We start from the raw sequence: 8,068 nt of genomic DNA, 5'->3' as shown, positions 1-8,068 counted from the left end.
TCAAAGATGCAGGCTTCTGGCAACTTTCGTTAACACTGAACTGGGTAAGAATTTCTAATGGAAAAACTGCTAACCCAAGATGAAACAAAACAAGAATTAGAAACAACTAAATGAACTTATGAAGATGATTAGAATTTTTGTGATTTCATTTAAGACACTGCTAGTTCTTTAATGTTTTTCAGATTTAAAGGACCCCTTTTTCTCCTCTCTTAAGCTATCTATAACTTACAGCAATTTGGTAAACTGTATGTTTGCAACAAAGGCTAAAGCCTTTATCGCTTTCATTCCACCTGATCTCTCCAGATTTTGAAAAGTATTTAATTAGTTCAGGAGCGCCTTGGTGGCTGTCAGTTGAGTGTCTGACTCTTGATTTCAGCTCAGGTCACGATTTCAGGGTTGTGAGATTAAGCCCCACGTTGGGCTCCACACTGGGCATAGAGGCTGCCTAAGATTCTCCTCCCTCTGCCCCCCAACCCCGCTCACACTCACATGCATGCATACTCTCTCTCCCTCTCAAAAAAAAGAAAAATTAGTTCAATAAGAATCTGCTCTGTTTGTAACAGGACAGTTGGGTAAGTCCTAGGCTTGGCTTCCTAGCCTCAAGCTTTTGAAAATCCAATCTGAGATTCCTTATGAAAAGTCCCAGCAAAGCAGTAAATCCCTGTTCTTGCTGCACTTGTGTAATTAGGCCAATTTTAGATTTAATTTGCAAATTAGTCTACTGTCATTATCTCTGATCATTATGGGAATGATGAGGAAAAAATACCTTTTGGGATACCTGGGTGGTTCAGTCGGTTAAGCATCTGCCTTGGGCTCAGGTCATGATCCCAGGGGCCTGGGATCGAGTCCCGAGGGGCCCTTGCTCAGTGGGGAGCCTGCTGCTCCCTCTGCTGGTGTGCGTGCTCTCGCTCTGACAAATAAAATCTTTTTTAAAAAATTACCTTTCAATAATACACCTGTGTGGATACTGGATTCTAGTACTATTGTCTTTGAGGTTTTGTTTTCTACCTGTAAACTAGACTAGATCCTGAATTCTTCTAGTTTGCTCCGGTGTTTGGCTACAACTCTCCAAACTAACACATCCAGTTTTCTCCCACTCTTTTGAGTTGGAATCACTATGAAACTAAAACTGCCCTTTTCCCAGAGCCATGCAAGGTTAAAGCTGCACAACTTGATATAAACTTCAGAGAAATCCTCACAACAGCTCATATGTCTGATTCACATTGCAAACCAGGAAAATCTGTCAGACTCTCACGGCTTGCCCCCACTCCATCTGAACCCAACACTAGAAATTTTCTCAACTGACAGCTCTCCGATTTGCTGGAACTATTAATCTTTCTCTTTTGTTTCCATGGAAATGCATCTCGTTAAATTACCTGTTTCCTCACATTATACAGAGACCTAATTTAGGTGAAAGCTCACTGACACAGGAAAGGACAAATATAAGGATGTTTTAAGTAACCATGAGGATGTGAATGCTAATATGTCATGTTGGGCCTATATATATAAATAGGTTTGTTTTTTTCCAAGTGGTTTTCCTCACCGTCATCACATTCACGTCTCCAGTGCATTGTGTATTCTTGAGGGTTTTCAATGCCTGTCAGCAGCCACTGACATACCAATTACCAGACAACTGGATGAACTCAACGGTAACCACAGAGATGACGTAGATGGTGACTGCATGGCCCTCCAGTCTGACAACTAGCTGGATGAAAGCCCTGAACATGTGATTCTTTGGCCTGACTAAATTAACAGTGGTAACTGAGAATAACACTGTACTGGTTAACAGTACTCTCAGCCTGCTAAGGAAATGACCAAAAGGGGGTAATTATTAAAAACAAATGGAGAACAGCCTTAAAAATTCCTTGGGCCGACAAAACCACTTTAGTTATACACAGTAAACTTAATTTTGCAAGATTAACTTGACCCGGGTCATTTCTTGCTTATGCTTCTAAAATTCATAAGCAAAACTTGAAACGTTTCCCAAAGTTGATATGAGGTAACCACTAACCAATTCCCTATTAATCACTGGGAAGAATAAACAAACAGTCACTGCTTTCCCACTATATAAGCTGTTTGTTTGATAGTATACCCTTTAGCCTCATTCTGTGGTTTGAATGCTTCTAGTATATACACAATAAACTTTTACTAATTACTACTTTGGTGATTGGTGTTACTTCTGTATGTATACTGCTGCTGTCAAAAGTTCAGAAATAGCCAAAATTTGGTAATCAACTGGTGAATGGATAAACATGTGATATAAACATAAGATGGAAATACTGTTCAGCAATAAAAATGCTATAGTATAGATTGGTGAGCCTCAAAAACCAATTTATACTAAGAAGCCAGATGCTTAACTATCTAGAATACAATCTCACCTATACCCAGAAAAGGCAAATTTATAGACAGAAACCACATCCCTGGTTGCCTGGGGAGAAGTGGGGATGGACTGCAAGAAAAGTCATAAAAATTTGGGGGCAGGGATTGATGAAAATGTTTAAGTCTGGATTATGGTAATGTTGGCACAACTCTAAACTTAATAGATGATGGATTGTAAACATGGTGAATGAATTTTATATAAATTAGACCTCAGTAAACCTGGATCCCGAAGCACATGGATTTAATACTGCATTAGAATAGGTAGTGAGCACTGTTAGGATATAATATAAATAGCCCTGTATCATTTCAGTCCTGGGCTCTGGTTTCCAGACAGGAAAAAAGAACATTGTTTGCAGATGAATGGGGGCGGGTAGGGAATCAGGCAATTTATGGTCAGGTAAAAATTTTATTACTTTTGGCCACAGGCCAAAATGGAAACATTAAAAAAAAAAAGTTGCAAAGCTTCAGGTAGAACGGAATTATTTTCCGAATGAAAACCAGTACTGTGGAGTCACATTTATGAAGGGATTTATAATATCAAGTTAAGGGTCTGGTGTGTATAAAAAACTCATACTTGAGACAAGAAGTGATGATAGACCCATCTATGCCAAAGCAATGTTACGTATCCTGAATTATCCTTTATAAATTCCTGATTTTTAAATTTACAAGAAAGAAACTTCAGGGGACACCTTGGCTCCATTGGTTAAGTGTCTGCCTTTGGCTCAGGTCACGATCCCAGGGTCCTGGAATCAAGCCCCACATTGGGCTCCTTGCTCAGTGGGGAGTCTGCTTCTCTCTCTGCCCCTGCTTGCTCACTCTCACTCTTTCTCAAATAAAAATCTTAAGGAAAAAAAAAAAAACTTCAGGTATGACAATATCTGGGACTAAAAACTGTTAAAGTCTACTAAGATACTCAATTTTAGAAAGGAGTCCAGCAGTAATAAGAGAAAGGTAAGTGAATATTAAGACAAAACTATGCCCTTTTCTTTGGCTCTAGAATGGTAGTGGCAACACACTACTTGTGGGGGTTACTAAAGGCTTTTTTTTTTTTAAATAAAATACACTTCATTATTTTTTAAGTAAGTGCTAGGCCCAACGCGGGGATTGATCTCATGACCTTGAGATCAAGAGTCCCATGCTCTACCTACTGAGCCAGCCAGGCACCCCCTAAAGGGCCCTCCCATTACTGTTAGTTCCTGGATAAAATAAGAACATTTTAAAATGCTTACTAGACTTTCAGGAAAGCAGGGAAACCTCCAAGGACAATATGTAAGCAGGAATGGTAAGTAAACAGAAAAGCCATGGTTGTCCTGAGGACAAATGCCCTTATCAGCACTGGGATTGAGACTAAAGCCTTGGATGGACGGTAAGGGGAGGAGCCAAGCCTGAGTACCCCAAATTAGGCCAGGAACAAAGAAGAGGGTTAAAGTGTCCCAGGGGCAGTTCCTGGCCTACAGAAGCAAATGCAAAACCTCTCTGAGAGAACATGTCCAATTTAGAAACTCTGGATTCCCACAAGTTCAACCAAGGAAGCATTCACAAAACAAAATCATCACACGCAGTGGCAGAATGGCACCATAAAGAAAAATTCAGTGACAATAAACAGATTTAGGACCCCTGAAAGACTTCAGATACTAGAATTACCACTCATAGGATATAAAGTTAACTATATATGAAATGCTCAAAGAAACGAAAAAGAAGCAAAAATGAATCAAAAAACTTAGGCCAAGCCTATCTAAAAGAGAATGAAATAGTACATTTGGGAATGAAAAATAGCAGTTGAAACTAGAGATTCCATGTTGTAACAGCGGCTTAAACTATTTATTTCATTACTTTTCATTTCAGCTCTGTGTAAAGTTCCAGGAAAGGAAGTGATATTCAAAGAGCCCGTGGTTGAAATTTTCTAAGCAGAAAGATATATGACAAATATGACACACATCTAGATGCATTTTAATGAAACTACAGATGAGAACAGATGAAAGGATTGTAATAGTAGCAGAAAGTAAAAGATCCCATAGGATAGCAGTTGACTTAAACTACAAAGGAAACTAGATAATAGTGGAATAACTTCTAACTGTTGAAAGAAAAGAATTATTAACTAGAACTGTACCCAGTTAAACTATCAAGAGTAGCAGTTAAGTGTTACGTGGAATCTGAGAGTAGACCTTAAGTGTTCTCACCAGACGCACACATGAAACTGTGATGGACCTGTATATCTCAAATCATGTTCTGTGTGTGGGTGTGTGTGTATATATATGCATTTTTAATGTAATCTCTACACCCAATATGGACCTCAAACTCAGCCCTGAGACCAAGAATTACATGCTCTACTGACTGAGGCAGCCAATTACCCCTATGTTCTATACTTCAAATATACGATTTTGTCAACTACAACAAAGCTAAAAAAAAATTTTTTTAGATGTAAAAATGGCAGTAAAATGACATTTTCAGATGAACAGAAACTGAGCGATTATCTTGAACTTCCTTAAAGTAACTTCTAGAAATACATTCTTTAGAAAACAAATTACCTCAGAAGGAATGTCTGAGATCACAAAAGAAAAATGATCAAAGTGAACCCAAATAAATATTAATGTTTACATGTGGATTGGTAAACAACTAAAATACTGAATAACAAAGGTTGGAAGAGAGGTGGTGAAATTTAGTGTTCTAAGGCCCTCAGTGTTCAGGAAGGCATTTAACATACTAAGTAACTTTAGGTTGTTGAAGATTTCAATGAACATTTAAGGTTAACTACTAAAAGAGTAGGAAGAGGTGGAGGGAAAACACACAGAAAAATATTTTTAAAAAGGCAAAAGTCTTGGACAGAAATGGAAGTGCTGGTAAAATTTCTGACCACTTAACCTGCTTCCCACCCCCCCACCCAACCCCCAAAAAACAGGACAAGTAGGATAACAAAACCTATGTACACCATCCTAATTAAACTAGGTGTTTCAGGAACCCCAAAATTTGGGCAGGTATAAGACCTGTGAGAAATTAGCAACTGAGCAGGGGGGAAGCAACCAGGAACGTGAACCACAAAAGAGGGAAACATACTGGAAAATTCAGAGGACCAGCTCCACAACAGTACTGAAATTGGATGGGGTTTTGCCTTCTCAAATACTGAGAGAGCAAAGGGTCTGAGGTCTGAAAAGGCTGAAGCATTTTTGGGTCCATGAACTCTCAAAACTAACCAGTGAAAGCTCCCTTCCAGGATAAAATCCCTAAAAACAATCAAATACACACCTGAAAACACACACTTAAAATGCTCAACTCTGTTTAAAATCAGCATATACCTAAAACCTCAACACATTAGTAACAACTAATCATAATATGGAATGTTGAGGAACACTGTTGAGGAAGAGATTAGCCAAAGAAAAAAAATGGAAACGTACAGAAGATTGAGTAGCACAAACTGCTAGTTTGATACAATGCACAAATACAGGTAGCGCAGTCGTTAAGCGTCTGCCTTCGGCTCAGGGCGTGATCCCGGCATTCCAGGATCGAGTCCCACATCGGGCTCCTCCACTGGGAGCCTGCTTCTTCCTCTCCCACTCCCCCTGCTTGTGTTCCCTCTCTCGCTGGCTGTCACATAAATAAATAAAATCTTAAAAAAAAAAAAAATGCACGAATACAGAAACTGCACCAAAACAGGCTTTTTAAGAATACATAAATAACAAAATTTAACTCCACAACTGGCCATAAAACAAGTTCAATATATTTCCATGAAGTGGAGTCAAACAGATCATGATCACTGATCAAATAAAATTAGTAATTTAAAAATACACTTCTAACCTCATGGCTCAAAGAAAAACTTGTAATAAACATTTTAAAAATATTTAGAAGTGAACATTAATGAAATGATGAAAATAAAACTTGTGGGATCCAGAAAATTATGGCATTTTAAAAAATAAAACTTACCAAAACCAACTTAAAAATTCTAAAATATCCTCTTATCAATAAAATAGTGAACTGGTAGTTAATTTTTCCACAAAAGAAAACTGTAGACCCCAGTGGTTTTACAATTAAGTTCTAGTAGATGTTCAAAAAGTGGATTATTTCAATGTTAATTCAGAGAACAGAAAGAATATTCCATAACTCATTCTTTGAGGCTAAAAACTGAAAACAAAGTAACAGATTAATCTCACTCCTGAGCACAGATGTAAAAGTCCTAAACAAAATATCAGCAATTAAAGTTCAGAAGTGTATTTTTAAAAAGATTGTTACTTAATGATCAAGTTGGCTTTAGCCCAAGAATGTAAAGATGACTCAACATTCAAAAATTTTTTTTATGTGTAATTCACCACATTACCAGATTAAAGGAGAATAAGCACATTTATTTCAAGAGGAAAAGAAAGTGTTTCATAAATTTCTACCCCTACAATAAACTTAATAAAATAGAAGGAAACTTCCTTGCTCTGATAAAGAATAGCAAAACCTAGTAAAATTCAATATTGTAGGGCTGTCAGTACTTCCTAAGTAACTATAAATGAAATATGGTTCTAGTTAAAAAAAGAAAAAAGAACCTCCTATTGTTTTTATTCCCAAAGAATTTGACAACTGATTCTAATATTTAATGAAACAAAAGGCCAAGAACACTCCTTAAAGTGAGGGGAGACTTGCTCTATAAGCTATCAAGACCTTTAATCAAGTTACAGCAATTAAAATAATGTGCCACCTTAGCTCTTGGTTAGACAAACTGACCAATGGAATGGCAAAGAAAGTCCCAAAATAGACATTTACATGGAAATTCGCCATGTAGATAAAGTCCCTGAGGAAAGGATGGATTAGTCAATAAATAGTAGAAAGAAAACTGGTCATCCCCATAGTAAAAAAAATTAAATTACTTCTCACACATAAATCAATTCCAAATAGACTAAAGACAAACGTGAGAATTTCTGACTTCTAGAGACTATAAGAAATATCTTAAGACCTAGAGCCCCTGGCTGGCTCAGTTGGTGCAGCATACAACTTTTGATCTCAGAGTTGTAGGTTCCAACCCCATGCTGGGTGTAGAGAGTACTTAAAAATTAAATCCTTAATTTTTTTTTTTAGATTGAGAGAGCGAGCGAGCGAGCATGCACACACATGAGCAGGGGGAGAGAAACAGGGAGAGGGGAAGAGAGCCTTTCAAGCAGACTCTGCACGGAGCACAGAGCCTGACAGAGGGCTCGTGGAGGTGATCTCACGACACTGAGATCATGACCTGAGCCACCAAGGCGTCCCTTAAAAAAAAAAAAAAATCTTAAGATATAAAAATAACTATATTTGAATGTGTTAAGATTAACAATAGAAATATTAGTATCCTATTATGAAGAACTCTTTTAAGAAAAAATAAAAGGACAAAAGACACCAAGAAGTATTTCACAGAAGAAACAAGACTAGTGAAAACATGCTCAACTTGTTAGGAAAATGCAAATTAAAGCCACAATAAAATGTCATTTTTCACCTACCAGATTGGCAAGAATCAGATCTTCCAGTATAAGCAAATGATAAACCATATTGTAAACTAGCACAACCATTTTGGAAAATAACTGTATTATCTTATAAAACTGTTACAAAGCTAATCAGGCACATACCTTACAACCAACTCTGCTTCTAGGTATATAAAGAAATTCTTGTAAATCCGTACCAAGAAACTATACGAATGTTCATTTTAGAATTGTCTGTAAAAGCCAAAAACAAAAATAAG

Source organism: Ursus americanus, chromosome 8 (genome assembly GCF_024610735.1).
Source record: "Ursus americanus isolate L20-20 chromosome 8, mUrsAme1.1.p, whole genome shotgun sequence".
Classification (NCBI taxonomy): Eukaryota; Metazoa; Chordata; class Mammalia; order Carnivora; family Ursidae; genus Ursus; species Ursus americanus.
Note: the sequence above shows the minus strand (reverse complement) of the source record.